This window comes from Aphidius gifuensis, linkage group LG2 (genome assembly GCF_014905175.1).
Source record: "Aphidius gifuensis isolate YNYX2018 linkage group LG2, ASM1490517v1, whole genome shotgun sequence".
Lineage (NCBI taxonomy): Eukaryota > Metazoa > Arthropoda > Insecta > Hymenoptera > Braconidae > Aphidius > Aphidius gifuensis.
This window is the reverse complement of record NC_057789.1, coordinates 12,182,833-12,207,020: the sequence shown is the minus strand read 5'-3', so window position 1 is coordinate 12,207,020 and position 24,188 is coordinate 12,182,833. Positions and strand designations below refer to the sequence as shown.

The window sequence follows — 24,188 nt, the reverse complement described above, 5'->3', positions numbered from 1 at the left end:
TAAAAGTCAACTAATAAAAACCTAAAAAAATAATTACGACCCTTAACATAGCGTTTTAGGGGGTGAAAAGGGGTGAAAACGCTGTTTCTAGACAATTTAATATTTTTCTATTTTAAAATCAAAATTGGAGCATAAAAATATTATGTAAATTAATAATTGACTAATTGAAAGCTAAAAAAAAAAATATCAACCCCTAACATAGCGTTTCAGGGGGGGCCAGGGGGGACGGAAACTTCAGTTATTTTTTTTACTGACTTTAAAATAAAAATTGAGGCATGAAAATATTTTCTAAATTAAGAGTCCACTAATTAAAAGCAATAGGAGAAATATCAACCCTTAACATAGCGTTTTAGAGGGTGATAGGGGGGTGAAAACTTTAATTATTTTTTTTACTAACTTTAGAATAAAAATTGGGGCATGAAAATATTTTCTAAATTAAAAGTGTACTAATTAAAAACAATCAAAAAAAAATCAACCCCCAACATAGCGTTTTAGGGGGGGCCAGGGGGGACGGAAACTTTAATTATTTTTTTTAATATTTTTAAAATGAAAATTGGGGCATGAAAATATTTTCTAAATTAAAAGTGTACTAATTAAAAGCAATAGAAAAAATATCAACCCTTAACATAGCGTTTTAGGGGGTGATAGGGGGGTGAAAACTTTAATTATTTTTTTTACTAACTTTAGAATGAAAATTGGGGCATAAAAATATTTTCTAAATTAAAAGTGTACTAATTAAAAACAATCAAAAAAAAATCAACCCCCAACATAGCGTTTCAGGGGGGCCAGGGGGGACGGAAACGTTAATTATTTTTTTAAATATTTTTAAAATGAAAATTGGGGCATAAAAATATTTCCTATATTAAAAGTGTACTAATTAAAAGCAATAAAAAAAATATCGACCCTTAACATAGCGTTTTAGAGGGTGGTAGGGGGGGTGAAAACTTTAATTATTTTTTTTACTAACTTTAAAATAAAAATTGGGGCATGAAAATATTTTCTGAATTAAAAGTCAACTAATAATAACCTAAAAAAAGAATTACGACCCTTAACACAACGAGATTTGACGAAGGATCTCGAAACTGTTGAAATCGGGTCTGAGGAGTGGATTGAACACATGAAGTGTCATGACGCACTAAGACTAGCTTTCCGGTTTGCTCTCGATGAGGCTAGTGATCGACAAGCTGAACAGTACAACCGAAAACATCGAAATGTCGAATTCGAAGTTGGTCAGTTAGTACTGGTGCGAAATCGAGAACTATCCAAAGCCCAAGCGTATCGAACGGCCGCCTTGAACAAGCCATTCATGGGGCCGTGGGTTATAACGCAGAAGCTATCGAGGACTTCTATCGATTGTCCGATCTCGGCGGTAAAGATAGAGGTAAACTATCAATAGTTGACCTGAAAACTTTATCGTGACCCAGGAGGAGACGAGGAGATGAGGAGAGAGGAGCAACCTGAGAATTAACGATTGTTAAGTTTCGGGTCGAAACTTCCGCGGGAAAGATGGTGTAACGAGATTTGGCAGATCTCGCGCTCCCGAAAATAATTAGAGGTCTGGTCTGAGGGGTTTTATCGACTAAGACGCTAATTAATACCACCGGTTTGTGAGTGGCCTCGGTAGTGACATCCATTTTCGCCTGAATGTCAGTGTTGACTTGGTAGACATCCACCACGAGTGGATAATCCGGATTCCTACCCTGGCTACGACAGATTCGTATCCCCTACTTCAACACTCCCACCGGAGAGTTGCATCGAGGTGTGCGCACAGATGGTCGTATGGAGTGGGTCAAACGGGAGTGGGGATAGAGAGTCCATAAAACTGGTGATCGCTGGCATCTCACTGCCAGTCGTCGGCCGGCTCTCGGAGCTGGCTGATGGCACCGGGACTGGTGACAGTCCGTGGTTGGCTTCCGATGAAGCTAGCCGACTCCTTGGTGGAGTTGGCTGGTGACTTGGTGATGTCGACATGCTCCTATGGAGGAGCTAGTTAATATCATTGGTGAAGCGGGCATGACTCCTTGGTGGAGTTAGCCGACTTAGACGATGACGCCGACTGAGTCCTAGGCTGGAACTAGTTGATGTCACTGATGAGTCCAACCAAGCTCCCGATGCGTGGTGCATGCTCTCGGGGGTGATTTACGATGTCGCTACGCTGTATAGGTAGGACGTTGTATATCACTCGCTCTCTCGCTCTAGTGTGGTTACTCACTGTCAGGGTAACCTATAATCGAGTAGCCAAATGCATAGAGGTGCAAAGTTAATGATCACGGTAATAACCGCCGCCGCGGGGTGAGGTTATTACGCTCCCGGCCAATATTAAAATTCATATACATTTTAGTAATGGTGCCAGAGTGACGTTTTGGAACTAATATGGTGGACCGCGCCCCTCTACCATTTTCTTACTGAACTAGTCGCTACCGAAATGGCCGTCGGCGGCCATTGCTCCCGAAACTACCCCACGGTCCGTCGGTTGCCGTTATACACCAGCTGGCTCCCTCCTGGCGGTAAGAGAGGAGGATGGTGAGAAATCCTCGTTGACCCCATAGTAACTGAGGCTTCTACTTTATCGGTGGAAAAATCAGTTACAATATATATACATATATTTATACGATTTTTGTGTAATTAAAGTTGTATATAAATGATTATATAATTGTGAAGTTGTTTAATGAATTGCAAATATATATATATATATATTCTATTATATTTATACTCATATATGTACTTACAGATTTTTTTCTAAATGTTGAAATCCATCGATTTCTTCGTCTGCTGTAAAATCTGTTAAATCACTCATTATAAATGTTTAAATTATAATTATGCCACCAATAGTTTATTTAATTATTTAATCAATAATTTATTTATTGTATTCGATTGACGTATTCGCTTATAAATAAGTCTTTTCTATGTCAAATTAAATTATAAAATGAAAAAAATTTGAAAAAAAAACAAAGCAATTTGTTGATTTCATTAACAACAAAAAAACATTAAAAAAGACATGGGAGTGAGAGAGATAAAGAAATGAAAAGTTCATTTATTTATTTCAAATAACGACAGACAAAGAAAAAATAATAAATGAAATGAGAGTGACAGAGAAAATGAATAACCAATCAACGATTCGGAAGATCGATGACAACTGTTCTTTTTATATAAGGATTATATATGTATATATGGATATGTATATATATTAGTCTGCTTCGAATTTTACTTTTATTTTTTTTTTTTCGGTTTAACCGGTTATAAGCCTTAAAAAATAAGCCAATCAAATTTTCAGCTAGATTGGTTAATATCTAGAAGTCGCGCAGAACGCAAATCTTTTTTCCATTTGATTAACATAAGCAAATGGTGTTTATCTGACTCTTTCTGTGACGGCTTAGTCAATTTTTAGAATATTGTGATCGTTTTGGCGTCATTTTAAAGCTTATTGAAAGACCTTTCAATGTTATATTCTAAAAAAAATTTATAACTTATTTCACTACTTATAAACCGAGATGATTATTAAGAGAAACTCACTACCCTGGTGAAAAAAATCTGGCAGATTCTGCAAGATTTCGACAAAAAATGACAAAATCTATTCGGCTTTCAACAGACTGCCAGATTCTGTCAGATACTGCCAGCCAAATACTCGAATTTCAACAGCCTGCCAGATTTTGTCAGATTCTTTCAGATTTTGCCAGGCAAATACTCCATGTTATCAGTCTGCTAGATTCTGTCAGCCGAATATTCGGCTTCCAACAGTCTGCCAGATTTTGTCGGACATATTCGACTTCCAACAGCATGTCAGATTCTGCCAGTTCAATTTATAAATATTGTTCATTTTTCAATAAATTGATTTTTTTGAATTAATATAACTGATTAGGAGACATCAAGTCGTCATCGAATTATTAGTCTGTTATAATTCATTCTTCTATAGCTCATTTATCATTATTTTACGTTAGTTGTTATTCAATGATTCTCACATGTGCTCTCGTCGGAGTTAATTCACATATATAGGAACTGACATTATAATACTTATAAAAATTCGAAAAACGTGTTCAAGTTTTTAAAAAAAATGCAACGCTTCGAGATTAAAGTTTCTTGATACCTTACCGTGATGTTTATAATAACCAAAATAATTCGTGAGGATTTTTTTTTTTTTTTTTTAGAATTTTTTGGTAAAAATAGTCTCGCAGATTATGGCAGATTCTCACAGATTATGACAGATTCTGGCAGATTCTATCAGATTCTTACAGATTTAGACCGGTTTCCGGAACAACTGCTAGATTCTGCCAGATTCTTACAGATTTAGACCGGTTTTTGAAAGAACTGCCAGATTCTGCCACCTTTTTTTTATCAGGGTAAGAACGTATTGTGATGAAATAATTTTATATTTTTGTTATTTTCGGTCTCTACAATGTAATAGTTGTCTTTTATATGTAAAATAAGACTTTATTCGTAATTTTAAACTATTATCTGGATAAACGGAAAATTTCAAATCCCTAAAAAAGCAGAAATGGTATTTTTTTTCTTAAATAACGAAATGAATATAGTTCTACTATTAACAAATAATTTATTTTATCACTTTCTTTCAAAGAATCATAGTCAGAAACTTATCAGACTATTGTAGCTAATATGAAGCTTATGAAGTTGTGATACGTATAGTGTACACTATTGAAACAACCTTCCTGAAGATTATTCAGTTTGTTTGAGCCTATATGTATGTAGTATCCGCAAATTTTCTAGATCATTGGAAACACATGATTCTTCGAAAGAAAGTGATAAAATAAATTATTGGTTAATAGTAGAACTATATTCATTTCGTTATATAAGAAAAAAAATACCATTTCTGCTTTTTTAGGGATTTGAAATTTTTCGTTTATCCAGATAATAGTTTGAAATTACAAATACAGTCTTATTTTACATATAAACGGCAACTATTACATTGTAGAAATCGAAAATAACAACAATATAAATTTATTTTATCACAATACGTTCTTAGTGAGTTTCTCTTAATAATCATCTCAGTTTATAAGTAGTATAATAAATTATAAATTTTTTTTAGAAAGGTATTTTAATAAGCTTCGAAATGACGCCAAAACGATCACAATATTCCAAAAATTGACTGAGCCATCACAGAAAGAGTCAGATAAACACCATTTGCCTATGTTAATCAAATGGAAAAACGATTTGCGTTCTGCGTGACTTCTAGATATTAACCAATCTAGCTGAAAATTTGAGTGGCTTATTTTTTAAGGCTTATTTCACGATAGAACCGGTTAAACCGAAAAACAAAAAATAAAAGTAAAATTCGAAGCAGCCTAATATATATATATGGTGCAGTATTAATATACAATCTGGATCGTATAATGCCGAGGATTGACTTACGTCAATTTACAGGAACAATGTTACACTGATTTTATAATACGTGACAATAAAATACTACTTTTATTTGAATCAATAACTATTTGAGACTTTTTACTGTACTCGTTAGGTTGTATTCAGGACCCAGAGACTGACCATGCGGTCACAACTTTTTATAATTAAATATTTGATTATTTTTAACAGATAGCTTGAATATTAAATGCAACAATTATAAATTTTATTACTTAATAATTATTTGATTCATTAATTTAACACAAACGTGTCTTGAATTTAAGTTACTCAAGTAAGCAAAATTCAGACCATGCGGTCGTAGTAAAACACAAGTTTAAACTGCTATTAATTCAGTAAATTCAAAGTGATGATTTAGGTAACCAATTGTTACTTAAAAAATACTGGATATCAATTTAATAAAATAATTAATTAAATATTGAATAGTAAGACTCACAGTTGTGCAATATCGTAGCCAAAATATTCTAAGTTTTTAGAGCAATTAAAATTCGACGAGGCAAAGTGCCTAAGCTATCAGAGCTGGAAGAGCTGGTGTAGGTCAAGGAACTACCACGGACTAAGTGAACGATCGAACATCCCTCTGAATCCTCATCGATGAAAAAATCTTTTAGGGTGAGAGGGGATGTTCAGTTTTTCTTTTAGTATAGTTTCTGTTTCTCTTCTATAACTAAATTCCTATTGGTCAAGGAAAATCTTACGATTTTCCAACGTTAATTCAAATTATTTCTAGTTAAGTGATTATGACATGAGTGGTATCGAGATAATCCTTATATTTTTAGGATTCTGTCGATATCACTCATTATATTAAATTATATCTAAATTTTATCAATAAAATCGGCGGTCTAGCCGCTTGGCAATAGTGCCGGCTCGAGTAATTTGTTGAGGGTGCCAAACCTCTAGTTTCCCTAAAAGTAGTATACCTATACTCTGTAAGATGGAGCTAGGGGTATCGAAATGCACCCTGAATATTTAATATAAAATAAAAATTAAAAAGTTTGTGCGGCTTACCGCCGGACATTACATTTGTTTATAAAATATAAAATGAATAAACAAACTCGGTATCATTAAGGGAAACTATTGAAATTGATAGATAGGTAAAGGAGGTTGAATCTAAGTGATAAGAATTTTTTGGGAATATTTGCAACGATCGAAAGGGGTATAGTGAAAGGTTGAAGATTAATTTTTCTTAATAATTGAACGTTGAGGCCATAAGAATTTGAATTATCTCAAATAATTTTTTTTTTTTGTATTCCCAATCTATAGTTTTGATTTTATTAGCGAGTTTTTTGCATATATTATTTTAACTATTCTATCCAATTATTGTTCATATGTTTGAATGACAGATTGAATATTATTGAAAATTTTTGTTGTGAATAATGATACACTGCTCAATTTCGTATGGTCTAAATAATAAAATAAAAAAATAAATATACCCTTAAAAAAAAAGTAACAATTTATTGTTTATATATAAAAAAAAGTGACGTGTTATCTATTAATGTTTAGTGATCTGGAAACTTCGTCGAAAACATTTCATGTAAGTTATTTCTATTTCTATTTATTTTGATAGATTTTAAGAATAATATAGAAATGAATGACACATTGTCATGTCATTTTATTAAAGATAACTATTAATTTCTAATTGCATGATCACTAAATTATTACTATAGTTGTGAGTTTTGTCAGATATCGTCATACACAATATTGATGATTATTATTTGAAAATAACGGTAACACAACGAAAAAAAATAAAACAGCTCTATATTTAACGTAGATAAAACAATAAATATTTAAAAAAATAATTTTAAATCATTATTATGTTATTATTTAAAATAGCATTCGGTTAATTTTTATTTGCATGAGTTTTTATATTATATTTTTTTGGGCATTTTGAACTAATGAAAAAAAGTAGTCTCATGAAGAAGGTTTTTTTTTGAATATATTTTCAATGTTAAGCATTAAGAATTGATAATGAAATATATATTGAAGTAAATAAAATATTAGTTTTCTAACAATTAAAATTTAACAAGGAGAGTTCGTTGACTTTCGAGGTAAACAATACATTCGGTGACTAATGAAGAAATAATTTAAATTATGAATAAGACTACCCGTTGTTGCGTGAAGAAGAAATTTTAGTAAATCAAAAAAAATTTTATCGGAAAGGAAAATTACCGTTTAAATTTTAACAGGAATTGTCAGGCTATTAAGACATTACTTCACCTGTATACAAGGCACTGAAAATCGACAATGAATGATAAATTCTTCATGATAATAATTAATCTCTAGAAAAAAAATAGTTCAATTTTATCTTACTGTAGTTTTGCATTGAGGTTATTTTCCGAACGTAAAGTTGTTTTCATGAATGACAATTCTCATATCGAATTTGATAAACAATTAAATTAAATAAAAAACCAAAGTTTAGAAAAAGAAATAATTCAGATGACAGTAAAGCTAGGGAACGGAGCTAGCGACTGTAGGATAGAATGTACAGCCTGTGACTGTCTCTTCCCCACTACTGTCTAAGTGCATAAAAAAGAAACAGCGGTGACATAGAGTAGACTGAACGATGTGTAAGCGAGAGAGATAAGAAGAGAGGGACAACCCCTTTCAAAATACATAAAAATAATATGCCCCCGTGCGCACAAAATTGAATATGGATAATAAGAACCAAAACTTTAAATATGAAAATGGATTATAAGAACCAAAACTTTAAATATGAATATGGATAAAAAAAACCAAAACTTTAAATATGAATATGGATTACTGTCTTACACAACTGCAAATGCAATCATGCAAAGTAGTTCTGTGAGACAGGAAAATACACACAATACCGCGGGAAAGTAATAGTCCCTCTATGTGGTAACCCCGACAAGTAAGAGGCAACGAAGGAAGGAGGAGAAGAAAAGAAGCGGCCAACAACAACAACAAGGACAACAGGTCAACAAGGGAGCGAGAGTGAACAGGACAACAACAACTAGGTCAACAGGTTCGGAGAAAATAAGTAAGAACTTATAACTAGAATTAAGCTATTAAACTCTATATTTTCATAAAACTGTGGTTGTAAGGCGTACAACCAAGAGTGTACCTCCCCGTGGTTCCCCGTGGGTGCAAAGTCAAAAAAGGCTTTGTAGCTAAATCACTCTTCCACAGCTCGAGCCTGTAGACAGCGCTGGATTTTTGCAAGTCTGGGAACTTGGTGTGGTTTGGTTAGAGAGACAGATTAACGTACTTGTACGTGCCAACTAAGAACTAGCTTAGTCGCAACTTTGTTGCAGCTTGTAAGGGCCCATTGTGGCCTAGGTAAAGCACAAAAACGACTATCTTCTACTACTGCCCCCGTGCGCTTTCGTTTTTTTTTATATTATTTTTTTTAGGTAATCGCAAAATAAGAAAATTTCAAAATCAACTTCAATTACTAATTAACTATTAAGGAATATGATGAGTATTTTTATTTGTCGACCGGAACGTTTGTTTATAAATTATTAGATGAATAAACAATCTCGGTATACTTAATCACCTACACATGGACTTTTTTTTTGTTCTTCTTTATTTTTTTCCGGGAAAACGCAAATTAGGAAAATTATACAATTTACAATAATTATCAATTAACTATCAAAGAATATAATGAGTATTTTTATTTTTCAACCGGAACGTTCGTTTATATAATATAAAATAAATGAACAATCTCGGTATAGGCAATGTTGAGTATATCTTAATTGTTTATTTATTTAATATTTTATAAACAAACGTTTCGGTTGATAAATGAAAATACTTATCATATTAGATAGAAAAAATATTCTTTGGGTTCTGAAAAGTCAAACAAATATAGTCATTTAAATAGTTCATATTCTGGCAGTCAAGTAAATGACATATTAGATAAAAAAAAATGACCATTTTTCAGGTTCTGAAAGGTTAAACAAATATAGTCATCCAAATAGTTTGGATTCTGGCAGTCCAGTAGATGGTGTATTAGATAGAAAAAATGAATATTCTTCAGGTTCCGAGAAGTCAAACAAATATAGTCATTTAAATAGTTTTGAATCTGGCAGTCAAGTAAATGACATATTAGATAAGGAAAAAGAATATAAAGCAGACCAAAGAAAGTGTACCAAGTTACTGAATATTGATGCTGTGAAGAAACAGAAAACTCTATTTGATACATTCGATCAGAAACATAAACTAAGTACAAAAAATGTTGTCAATAATAATCTTGAAAAAGCCGGGTACGAAAAAAATGACGAGTGCTTATCTATAAAACCTCACATAATTTATAGTAACATCAGGTACATTAACGGGTATGAAATTCCTTTAGGTTCAATTGTTTATGTCAAACTAGGTAGCATTTGTGAATCAAGACCTTATAGATCACAAAGTTTATTGTTAAAACGAAATAGAAATTCTTTAGAAAAAAAGAAAACAAACAACCTGGCAATCAATTATACGCAACTAGAAATCGATAATAATTCAATTAATTCTTTCTTGATGAAGCTAAATGTTAATGACGAATACATGAAAAAACAATATGAGAAGAACCGTGTTGAAGTAAATTTCAAACCTGATCTTTTTAGTAAGTCAGATGACAGTATAATTCCCGGCGATTCGATTGCTTATGTGAAATTTGTAGCTGTCCATCAAACAGTTGATTTAAATTTTGTACCGATAAAAAACAATTTTCAAAGTTCTACAACAAAAACAGTTATTATTCCAAGAAATTTCTGGGCTCAATATTGGACTGATAATGAGAAACTTCAACCGGCAAATGAGAAAAGTGATTGGCATGACGATTTACAGGAGATATTTCAATCACTATTCCTAATTTGTGTTTTAAAATTTAAATGGCACTACTGCAATCCAAATCCAAGTCAAAAATACCAAGTTTTTCTTGTTCAGCTACGTGCTCATTTACAACATGTGCTGCGTTTGAATTCCATACTTATAAAAAAATAGCTGAACCTTATGAAGGTCCAACTTGTTTCATATCAGTAAGTGGAAACATTGTACATCTTGCTGGTGAGAAACATAGGCGTCGGATTGAAAAATGGAAAAGAAAACAACTTCAAGCAAAACTGATAGGGAAAAGCCCTTATGTACTTGAAACGGAAATGTTAAATTCCAGACCAGAAGGACAAATAGAAGCAGGTAACCTTAATTTTACGTTCACCACTATCGGTTTGTCTTACCAGGTTCTAAAAATACATGCGCACTATCAATTGTGGAATACATTTCCACAAGTCATACAAGATTTTAGTCTGCCACTATTGTACAGGCGAGCTACTGAATGTTTGGATCTGCATCTGAGTATTTTATCTTGAAGCCTTTATTTCCCCTTCCATTCGTCCCTTAAGTCACACATACATTTATAAAAAAATAAACGATGTAAACCGAGTGCTGCCGAGCATGTTAATTTCAGCTGGTTTCGGCTATCTCGAAGTGAATTCGGAAGCACTCGGATTACATCATTTATTTTTTTTTTAATTGTGTGTGTGATTTGAAGGATGCATGAAAAGGGAAATATAGACTTGAAGAGAAAAAACTCAGATCCAAACATTCAGTAGCTCGCCTGTGTGCTGCAAGTATTGAAATAAATGGTACAACACCATCCAAGTACATACAAGATCGTTGAGATAAATTGACTGGCCAAATTTGTCAACAAGAAATAACAATCCTGCACATTTGCTCTTCACACGTTTTAAAATTCGTTTTGGTTAATGATTTCTATCCAAACAGTAAAACTGAGTCAAAAGATGACACTTCTCTTCTCTGTCTCTCGAATAAAAATTGAGCGAATATAAATGAATTTAGATTGTTGATTTGCAGAAAAGATGGAAAAAAAATATCATTATATAACCATGTTAGTTGGCGTCCAATAATGAAGTGCGTATAGTGTACATACACGTTGTTCATTTTTTATATAACATTTATTGTCAGCACAGATATGTTTGTGAATTAGGATGTGTACAGCCCACTTACAATTTTCATAGCTCTATCTATTTTCATATTGTTATCAATCTTTACTTATAACAAGTACAATATTAAAATAATTATACCAATGAAGAATAAATGTTGTTGTTGATGTTTTTTACAATTTTTGAATTATTGTACTATGTTCAACGTACCCCAGGTAGAAATTAGTCTCGGAATTCGACTCTAAACCTGGTTTCGACCTGATAGACCTCGGGTATAAAGCTTGGCCCGAGGTCAGGGCGTTACGCTTTCCGAGTTAAGATCGAGATTGTAAAAAACTAAAAAATGAGTATTATATGAATGCACTGAATACTTATAGTCAAACACAATAGTCTTAAGTTTCTTTATAATTTATTCAATCTAAACAATTGATAAGAAAATAATTATGACTAAATTATGATAAACTTATGATAAAATTTTTAACATAATATTTCATGAAAATAAACCTTTATTTCACGAATAAAAAAAAAAGTCACTAGATTGGAATTTTTTGAAAAGACAAAGAGCTATGAGAAAAATGTTCTATGGGATGGAAGTTGCCAAATGTTAATTTTTGAGAAATTAATTTCTCAAAGGAAATTATTATTTAGCAACTTCCATTCCTTAGAACATTTTTCCCATAGCTTTTTAATTTTTTAAAATGACAAAAAGCTATGGGAAAAATGTGCTATGGAATGGAAGTTGCCAATCGTTAATTTTTGAAAAATTAATTTCTCAAAAGTAATTATTATTTGGCAACTTCCATTCTTTATAATATTTTTCCCATAGCTTTTTAATTTTTTGGAAAGACAAAAATCTATGGAAAAAATGTTCTATGGAATGGAAGTTGCCAAATAATTATTTCCTTTGAGAAATGAATTTTTCAAAAATTAACATTTGGCATTAACTTGGGTGTCAAAATAAAATATTTGCAGCTGTCGGTAAAGTCACTCACTGGACAATTCCAATCTAGTGACTTTTTTTTTTATTCCTAAAATTAGGGTTTATTTTCATGAAATGTTATGTTTAAAATTTTTCGATCTGTCAACTGAGGTTGAAAATAATAAAATAAAAATAAATATAATTCATAATTATATTTTTATCAATTGTTTAGATTGAATGAAATATAAAGAAACTTAAGACTATTGTGTTTGACTATAAGCATTCTCTTCATTCATATAATACTAATTTTTTCGTTTTTTACAATCTCGAATTTCTCCGAGGTAGTATCTCGAGCACTGACCGAGAATTTCTACCTTGGTATCATATTATAAGTAATTATCATATATAATTATGATCATTATTATAGTATATATTAATATATTGAATAAATTAATTAGTCATTTCTCATTTTAACTTATAAAAATGAATTGCGTTAATTTTATTCGTTAAATAAATGAAAATGTCCGAGGACAAGCGGTAGCTAAGGTAAAGATGTAGCTGAGAAATAAATATTGCTCAGAACATAATTTTTCTGGCCACCATACTTCCTTCGCTACATCTTTTCCTTAGCTACTGAGTAGTATATATAGGAGAGTTCAAGGACACCCCCCCGCTGTGCCCCCCCCTTCCCCATGCGAAACCCGCGACCCCCCGCTGTGATTCGCGGGTGATTTCCTGGAATCCGCGAAGCCTCGCCCCAGGGGGTCCGCGAATTAATTCATTAGGTCAAATCACCACAGGGGGTCCTTGAATTAATTAATTAGGTCAATTAATTAATTAATTAGGTCAAATCGCCACATGGGGTCCTCCAATTGATTAATCAGGCCAAATCGCCATGGGGGGTCCGATTTTTTGTAAGACGCCATATTGGTTTTTCTATAAGACGCCATTTTTAATTTTTGAAATTTTGAAATTCCCGGGTCCAATTTTTCATACGACGCCATATTGTTTTTTCCCGTCTGTCGCCATATTGGATTTTTTTTTTTCAACGCCCTATTGGTTTTTTCGCAAGACGCCATATTGAATTTTTTTAAATGTCATCTTTGGTTTTTAAGAGACGTCATCTTGTGTTATTATTATTATTAATGGAAAAAAATATTTTCCCTAACCGGGATTTGAACTCAGACCTTTGGCATGAGAGTTTGGCACGCTATCCTCTGAAACAAACAAGAGATTATGCTATATCCTGTCGGTAAAAAAATATTCCTTCAAATATTGTTTAATGAAAAACTAAATTGCCTTCGATAGCTCAGTTGGTAGAAGCGATGGACTGTAATTGGTTCGATTAAAATATGGGAGACATCCAGAGGTCGCTGGTTCGAATCCGGCTCGAAGGAATATTTTTTTTTTTTATTCATATAAAAACAATGTTGATGGAATTGAAAAAAAAAAAAAAAAATTTGTCTTGATGATGGTTTGAACTGAGGACCAATCATTTTATAGGTTGGAACCTTAGCTCTTGCATCATCAAGACAAATTACAGAAAGTATTGTAAATAATTCCATTATTTCATCATCTATTTGATGTTTATAAAATAAGTTGTGGAGGGGGTAAATAGGAAGTGGAAGGGATAGAAAAAAGAGGGTAGTGGTTATTCAGAGGTATAAAAGAAATTTCATCAGTTCAGAACTGGTCACTATTCAGTTGAGTTGAGTTGAGTTGAATAGATATACATTGGAACAAAATGTCAGCATTCATTGATTTCCAAGGATTTCAAGAACCTCAAGGTTTATTTGTTGTAAAAGAGTTGGTTATCCAACCTATAAATTCAAGATCTTTACCAACTATAAAAATATTCAAACCACCTTGTGAAAAATCACATCTAACAGAAGAATATAAAAATACTGTGAATAATTGTGAAAAAAATTATCATAGGATATCTTGGGAAGCTGGTCATGATCAATATAATAACGTATCAGCAATAATCATTGAAGAATTAGTTGGAAAGTTTAATTATTTATTTGTCAAAGGTGTAGATAGAAAAAAATGGTTAACATTTATTTTACGTTTTAATCCAATGACAATTTTTAATTTGGAAGACTTGGGATGTCCAGATATAAAAATATTAGAGATGGAACATCCAGCAATACGACATATGAATTCACATCCTTTATGCAGTTCTTACAAATGTGCATATGAAAATGCACATAGATACAAATACTGGTATATTAAAAAATTTTCAACAAGAGCCAACATGAAAAAATCCATTTTACATTTTTGTGCAGTTGAAAATATAACTGACTTGACACAAAAAGATATTGCTGCACTTCCAGTGATGGCTATTATAAAATTTGCATCACATCAAATTGATGAAATTTGGGAAAAATTATCAGTAGAACAACGTTCAAATCCAACAATTTCAAAATTAAAACGATGTAAAAAACATCCAATACAAAATGATTGTGAAGATGAAGTTGGAATATCTTATTATGTACTAGAAAAAGATTGTTTAAAATGTAAAGAAGGAACTGACAATGGAGAATTGAATTTTATTAATGAATAAATGATGCAAAGACGAATTTTTGAAAGTTGTTAATTTTTTTAGAATTATCCTTCCTTCCTTTAAATATAAGATATGAAAAAATAAAGATTTAGTTTGTATAATAAAATAATAATAGAAACAAGTTTCAACAAGTTTTAACATGTTTGAACAGAAAAAGAAAAAAAAAAAATTCTGTCTAGATTTCATTGTTATAAAAATTGATGAATCATCTGACGACAATGGATTAAAAGATTAAATTTTAGAAAATATACTGAAACATGTTCGAACAGGAATTATTAGCTTTTCTCAAAAAAATATTTTTTTACATCTATTGTTATAAATTCCATGAAGAAGATTATAGGATTAAAAGATTAAAAGATTAGAATAATAGAAAGTAAAAACTATTTTCTAAGAAGAAAAATTTTTAGTCGGGATAAGCATCACCTGATTTTCCTTCTCCCACAAAATTTAAACCAATCACGATGTTCCCCCACTCCTAAAAAAATTTATAGTAGGGATAAGCAAAACCTGATTTTTCTTCTCCTACAAAATATTGACCAATCAAAACGTTCCCCCACTCTAAGTGAAGAGAGGAAAGGGAACTTTTTCGTTGGTGGGGGACCTGAGTTTTAGTATATATTCTCATGCACAGAGACTAAACATCACTCATCGTTCAGTCCATCAGCTGTAGTGCGCCCAGTCTTAGAAACCAACAAGTAAGTTTTATCATATATTTATAAATTTTTATTAACTTATTGATATTATCATTGTTTTTTGATTATTTTTTTAACTAAAAAATAACTTTTCCATTTACAGATATTAAAAATTGGTTTTGCAAAAGCAAAAAAACTTCAAAAAGCTAACGAACGCAAATCATTAAAAGATTTTAAGAGAAAAGTAGTTTATAAAATTACTAAAGTAGCGAGATTTCCAACATCAAAGTATGGTCCAGCGCTAACAGTTGAAATCAACAATGAAAATTATGCATATCTACCAAAAAGATTTGCTACACATTTCAATCAAGATGATCAAGAATCTTAGGAGCTAGAAAATGCTGTCAAGAAAGGAACACTAACCATGGTTCTTGATGGTGAAAATAACCAAGATGTAATATTAGATGATAGTACATATGATCTACGTGATTTCGATGATGATGAGGAAATGTGAATAAATAAATAAATAAATACACTAAATCAAATTATTTTCGTTTGTTTTTATTCAATCAAAACCATAGGTTACAATTAATTTATGTTAACTTATGTACTATTCCACTTATTGGTCTATATTCAATTATTTTATCATGTAAAATTAAGCAATATGCTGTCGTTTCTTGAGGAAAATTTTCTTTTGATTCAAATTCCAAGCGTACATCTACAGCACCAGTCTTCAAAAACTCATTTTGTTTACTAAAATCAATAACAATTAATGGAGATTTTTGAATAAAATTATCTTTTGTTACTAAATCTATTTTTGAGCCATAGTAAGACTCTGCAAAATTAGCATACATATCATATAATAAAGCAAATTGATTTTTTTCAATATCAAGATTCAAATTCCCATATGGAAAAATATGAGAATTAAGATAAAGTTTAACATTTGTTATTTTACAATGATCAAAATGTGTTACATCTTTTTGCCAATCATTTTTTCTATTTGATTGAAAACCAAGAATAACATAACGTGGCTTTTCCAGTTGAGTTGCAGTTTTCACTGTCCATATATGATGAGTTGTTTGTGGCAGCAATGGATACTCATATAAGTCCCACGATCTATATCCAATAGAAATGACAGGATCTTTTTGTATATATTTCATTATATCAATTTTTTTTTTGTTTGATAACATTATATATGGTACAAGCCATTCAATTTTTGTAAGTTTTAAATCAAATTCTGGCATATCAGGAACTCTCTCATTATCTCGTACGATCGCATTCAAATTTGAACGTGATCGTATCATAATGAGTTCATGTTTCGCATTGACAATTATTTTTTGATAATCTTCAGCAAAGCCAAAAATTATATTTAATGGAACGCATATATCAAAATATCCATCATCATTTATCAATTTCATACCATTTTGATTTATCCACCCTGCATTTTCATAATTCATTCTTGAACTTAATGACAAATAATTTTTCATTGTAGATGTTATACCAACATTCTTTGATTTATCAATTAAAACTCCATTTAATTCATAACGCATTTCATCAAACAAAAAACACATAGCATTATTTACTAACGTTAAAGAATAAATATGGGAAAGTGGATCTTCTGCATTTACAGCAACATGTTGTTGCGTTAATTTTCCACTCATACGTATGTAGCTTTTTGATGGTAGAACAAACAAATCTTGATTCTGTATTGATATTCTTATTTCATCACTATTATTGAAGCTCGTTGATCCAAATGACTGATGAGCATGTAGCTCATAGTTGGATATTTCATTGTTAAATTGAACTGGCGCGTTTATATCGAAAATATTTTCATCACTCATTTTGACGTGTAAAACAATTAAGACAAGTTATATTTATCCAATTAAAGTTCCAAAATTTTTTTTTACTTTTAGACCTAGACTCTGCAGGTAATTTATATTCTGAGGTGTCAACTTCTTGACTGCTCGATTCAGACTGACTGGAGGTGTCCATGATGTGCTGCTTTTATACGATGCCCCACGTTTTATAGCGCGTGAATTGAAGCAAATTCCCATTCCTATGATTTTACGTGTAACGTAATGGTTATTGTTTCACCACGGAAATTCACTAATTTTCCGTTTTGATCAACAATTTTTCATTGTAAATGATCAATGGTTTTAAATGATCAGTAATTGCTAAATAGATTGGATTAGCTGGTACTTCAATTATTTTATAACCAGGTGGTACAGCAGGAAAAAAGTTATATATTGTATGAACTTTTTGTTGATTCACGTAAGCTCCTGTTGTAATGTTGCACTCGATTCTCAATGTATTCACTTTTAAAATATTAATCGGGTAGTTTGATTCATATTTTGTATCTGCTCTCAATAGTCTAGGTGTAAATCCTAGTAAACGTGCTGGTGATTTTGGTTTTACAAAATCAATATCTCTTTCACTTGTTATATATGAATGTAAAGTATTTTTATTATATGTAATTTTGATTCCATATTCTCCTAAGTAAGCAGCTAAATTATCTATTTCATAACTTCCAGTTGGTATTTCAATTTTATCAAAACTGTTAAAATATGAAATTATATTATTTTCATGATCGATATTTGGCAATGAATTAAATGATAAAAATGAAATTAGTGCTAATGAATAATTTTTTTCACTTGATAATTGTATTGGTGGAAAGTAATCAGTTTCTAAGACTGAAGATTTACCGGTGAGAGTTAAAGTGAACGTTTCGTTCATTGTCAAGGTCGATAAATAACTGATTAGAAATTTTCTTTTCTTCCGTTTTTATAGTTTTCCTGTGAGAAATGCGAGACATAAATGTCCACAATTATACGTATTCCAATCTTGATAACGTTTATAATTATAAGTGATGCTACCAACATTAAGATAACTGACAAGATCTTTCGGTGGTTGTAAGTTGCCAAAACTATCAAAGTATATTGCTGAATTTTTATTGAGTTTTTTATATGCTACCCAATGTGTTCCAGGATTCCTCTTATCATCTAAATTGATGATTCCACACTCTTGTTCCCATGGTCCATCTTTTGGCATATCATTTTACATAAAAACTCCACGGAAATTAGCAATTTTTGATTGTTTAGCAAATTTTAATAAATCACCGTCAGTTAAAGCTCTTTGTGGTAGCATCAGTTGAAGTTTTTTGGAGAGAGATAAAGTCCCATACCGCTTTTATGTGGTGTTAAATAAAGTCCTTTTCCTATTGCAATTGATTCCATCATTTTATTGTGTCGCTTATTCTCATTTAATTGTTCTTTACTTGTCTTTACTGCATTGATAGCTTTGACAACACCAGATGCTCCACCAACTAACCCACCTAATGCTGATATAGCTGAGAAAATCGGGATTGAAAGCGGTAGAGCACCACCGATATGTTTAGCAACTGGTAAAACTCTAGGTACTGTAATAGCTTTCTTGCCACCATTTTTTTTAATAGCTGCTCTCGCACCGTTTATTGCTGATTTAATTGCAACTGATGAATTATTTGATCCCTTCATTGCTTGTTTTGCTGCTTGTACGATTTTTGAAAATAATATTTTCTTTTTTGTTATTTTCTTTTTTTTAACTGCATGTTTTTTTTTATTTTTTATTAATTTTCCTCCAGTCTTTTTTTTTATTTTTCTATTTTTCAACGAAGATAATGGTTTTTTTTTTCTCGTACATTTCTTTTTCTTTTTTTCAGTAACACAACCATGCCAAATTTTGATTTTACTTTCATTGCTCCAGTAACGAATGTAGCTGCTGCTCTCTCACTTAAACTAGCGTCTTTCGAAAAAATACGTTTAGCTGCTTCACGAGCTAAAATATCATCAGCTGCGTTTCTTGCCTTGATGTCGTTGCGATTTTTCGAATATGCAAAATCGTGATTTTTACAGGCTGCGTCCAAAGGATTAATTCCCGGATCTCCTCTTGCTAAACGTTTTTCTAACTTGGTACCTGGTCCACAATATGAATAACCAGGCAGATGAAGTTCAAATGGTAACTTGTTGATTATTTTATTGAGAATTCCTTTTCCACAACGTTTTTTGTTCTTTTTCTTTTTTGATGTATGCTCAATCATAGCTTATAAGAGACTGATTTGCTTTGGTATAAAACGGTTGAATTTATATGATTTGAGCTCAGTGCTCATCACGATGGATTACCAGAAACAAGCTCTAAAATTACCAGTTATAAACTTTAATATAATTACATCAAAAAGTGGTAATGGTGTAATAGAAAAACGACATGGGGATTTACTACCTTGTTCCGTCGGAAAGAGAGGTAAGTGAGAAGAGAGAGAGACAGAAAAAGATAAATTTCATTTGAGAAAAAATAAGTTTGAAAATGTAAAATAAAATAAAAAATATATAAAACATACAACACATTGAGCTAGCGAGTCTAATCCTCTGACGGCACGAGCCGATGCCGACTAATCCCTCAAACTGACAACGTTTGCCATTAGAAAAATGTTGCAGTCTGAGGACAATGAGGATTAGGCCGCTGACCTCGAAGACCACCCAGTCTTTCGAGGAATACCATAAAATACATCTAAAACATTTGGAAGTTTTGTCGGGTCCAAGCGACGCTTGGTTATACAAGCGTCGTTTGGCCTTCTAGAATTGTCCAGATTTTTCATTACTAAGGCCCAGAAGCTGGTTAGCGTCCTGGACCTTTTTTCTAGAATCAGTTGCATTCGCAATCCTGTAGCCTACTACTCTTGTCACTTGCTATTACAAAAAAATCAACTTAAATAATATCACAAATAAATTGAATAATAATATAAAAATTAAAGAGTAATTTACATGATAATTATTAAACTAGAACAGTAACAAACAAAATTGTTGTGTTGATTATTTAAATTAACTATCCTAAACTCCTTACTAGATATAAATCCCTTAACGGGCAATATATCCAACATACCTAATACAATAAGATGTGCATTGGAGGAAGTAATTGTGGTAAAACGAACGCTTTAATGAGTTTAATTGTTGATCCAAATGGTTTACGATTTGCAAATATTTATATTTATAGTAAATCATTATACCAACCAAAATATCAATATTTAGAAAAGTTACTAGAACCACTTGAAGAAATAAATTATTATAAATTTTCCGACAACGATCAAGTCGTACCAGTTGATGAAGCAAAACCAAATTCGTTGTTTATATTTGATGATGTTGCAACTGAAAAGCAGAATCATATAAAAGCATTTTTTTGTATGGGAAGGCACAAAGCTGTTGATTCTTTTTATTTATGTCAATCATATGCACGAATACCAAAACATTTAATACGTGATAATATCAATTTTTTAATAGTCTTCCCACAAGATGATACAAATTTAAAGCATATACATTACGATCACGTTAATATTGATATGGAGTATAGTAAATTCCGTCAGATGTGTGTGGATTGTTGGAAAGAAAAATATTGCTTCCTGTGTATCGATAAAGATAGAGATATAGATAAAGGGAGATATAGAAAAAATTTTGACTGCTTTATAACTATAAATAACAAAACAATTTGTTAAATTTTCTCAGTTAATTGTAAAATCGCAAAGGATCAACATGCCTCTTTGTGAGCAAGAACTAGTTGATGAAACAAAATTTTTAAGCGAAATTGAAAAAGTACAAGACGTTATTCGGAAAAAATATCAATTGATAAAATTAGGGAAAGAAAATATATCAGATGCTGCAAATGAATATCTTAAACCTGTTGTCACACCGCTCAACAAATTAGCTGCACAACTGCCAACAACAACGGTTAGCAAAAAATCATTAATTGATGATGATAAATCATTTCCAGATGAAAAAAATACGAATGATAAAAAAAATAATTCAACACATGAGGACAATTTTAGTACTTCTGATATTGAAGAATCAGTTTATGAACAAGAAGCTGAATATGATACTGCTGATGAAGGCGAGGGAACATTTGTAGAAGAATCAAATAAAGATTTAATAGATGATTACTTAGGAAAAATCAATAGTATACAGTGGGATAAAGATTATGGTGTAAAAAAAGTAAAATCTGACTACAAAATTGGAAATGCGAAAATTTTCTTTAACGATGATGAATTAAATATTTTTGATACACCATACAAAATAACACCTGGATTAATGGAATTATTATTTATGAAATCACCAGACAGAAGAACTATTACTGATATTGATGAAAAAAATTATAATGAAATTATTAATAATACAAATGCACATCATCAATATCATAGATCTAATATGCCAATAAAAAATTCAGCATCTCGGAAATACATTGATTTTATTGTAACCTCATAAGAATGTTAATAATGAGCATTATGGTACTGGATTATTACCAACGGTTATGACTCTAGAAAAATAATCCAACTAGAGTCAATTATATCTATTGGGACGATCCGAATGAACTTGTTGATCGATTACGATTATTAGTAGCATCAAGAACAGCTGGTAATCCGAATCATGATAATGAGATCATGTCAATTATTGAAGAGTTGAGAGAATGTGGATTAATATATTAATATATTAATATAAAAAAATCAGTCTGTATACATCCGTCAGTGAACTATGACTGATTATAAAAGAGACGTTGTGCGTGAGTTACACGCTCCAGCAAGAAAAAATTTTTTACGACGTAAAGTTGATATTCGTGATAAGGATGAAACGTGGCAAGCTGATCTTGTTGAAATGATTGAACATTCAAAGATCAATTCTGGATATAATTATATTTTAACAGTCATTGATATTTTCTCAAAATTCAGCTGGGCTGTTGGACTCAAAAAAAAACTGGAAAAGAGGTAACAGCAGCAATGAATCAATATTTAAAAAAGGTCGAATATGCAAAAATCTTCATGTGGATCAAGGAAAAGAATTTTATAATTCAACATTCAAAACAATGTTAAAAAAATATAATGTTCATATGTATTCAACATTTACTCATTTAAAAGCATCAATAGTTGAACGATTCAATAGAACACTAAAAAACAAAATGTTTTTTGAATTTAGCATGCAAGGAAATTATAAATGGTTGAAATTGCTGCCAGAATTAATTAAAAAATATAATAATACAAAACATCGCACAATTAAAATGAAACCAGTTGAAGTTGTTGGTAAAAATATTAAAATATTAAAACAAACTGTATTTAAAAGTTTAAATCATTGTCATGTTAAAATCAAATTTAAATTAAATCAACATGTAAGAATAAGTAAATATAAGCATGTCTTTGATAAAGGATATAAACCAAATTGGACAAACGAAATATTCACAATTACTAAAATTAATAAAACATCACCTGTAACGTATAAGCTTAAAGATTATCAAGGAAATCCAATACAAGGAAGCTTTTATACTGAAGAGCTACAAAAAGTTCGACATTCCGACATTTATTTGATTGAAAAAGTTTTGAAAAGACTAGGGAATCAGATGTATGTAAAATATCTTGGATTTGACAATAGTCATAATCAATGGATAGATAATCAATAAACTAATAAATAAAAAAAGCAACGTGTATTTATTTTCTAACAATAATTTTTATTATATACATTTATACAACTTTTATTTACATCATTCATATTTTCTTTTAAATATACTTTTACTCAAACACATTCGTTCTTGTTGTTACTTCATGTTTATGTGATCTTATAATATTTTGTTGCTTTTTTAAAATAACATGATTAATTAAACAATTTTTATAATCATCGAAAGTTATTTGTCTTACAGTTGATCTTTTGACGCCCTTTGCTCTCATATGAACACGTTTTTTTAATGAATTATTTTCATCTGCTATAACATAAGAGTATAATTTACTTCGTAAACCAATGAATTCTTTCATTATTTTTCCATTATTCTCATCTTTCATAATACCAATAACTTTTTTATTTTTTAATTGAATTCCATATTGATTATTTTCTGGATAATCAGATGTATCAAATTTATCAGGATTATTACGTATTGAATCGTATGGATTATGACTAAATATGTGGTAAACAGCAGAATCAGTATCACCATATAAATACTTGACTTTATCTTCATATTTTGGTTTTATGAAATTATAATGGAAATCATACATATATGTTTTTGACATTTCCAAAATAGAAAATCCAAGATAAATTGGTTTATTGAAAAGTATACTGGTTGGTTTCATCTCAATAATTACAAGATCGTCAATGATTAAATGACTGTGAAAGTTTGGCTTTGAGATATAAAATCTTGCTCCACCTCTACCACCATATTTTTCTACAAGTTTTATGGATTTACGAGTTCTTACAGACTCTAGAGTTTTACCATAAATTGCATTAATGAATAATTTTCTAAGATCTTTTTCAAATGCACTACGTGCTTTCTTTCGTAACTCTGTATTAAGATCAATATAAGATTGAAGCCATGCACTTTGTTCAAATTTTAAAACACGATGAACTTTAGTAATAATCATCCCCAACGAACAATATTGTTTTAAATTCCGGTAATGGATAACATAATTTTTTTTATTATCTAGAGTTGCCAGTAGTTTTGGAGTTTTACTGGTTTCTAGAGGTGGTTTTTCGCGTACTGGTGCTAAAGGAAAATCTTTATGATGATGATGCAAACTTGCAGGATAATCTAAATCAACTTCAAGAATGTATCCATATTTTGAGTTATCAGCAGTTGAATTTAATATTGAAATATCAAAATTATTAATCCATTCAAATTTACAAGTTGGAAGATATTCTCTCATTGCTGCTCCATACATATTATTTAAATCAAAGTACATTAAAAATGACTCTTCTTCCTCTGATTATATTCACTGCCCATATATCGATTATTTGCTTTTCCATATC

At 30.9% G+C, this 24,188-nt stretch overlaps 1 non-coding gene across 1 annotated transcript; it reads left to right on the top strand.

Moving 5' to 3' along the window:
- Positions 1–13,490: 13,490 nt before the first annotated feature.
- Positions 13,491–13,589, top strand: Trnay-gua. Its single transcript has 2 exons — positions 13,491–13,528; positions 13,554–13,589. It is a non-coding gene; the product is annotated as a tRNA-Tyr (tRNA).
- The last annotated feature ends 10,599 nt before the right edge of the window (positions 13,590–24,188 follow it).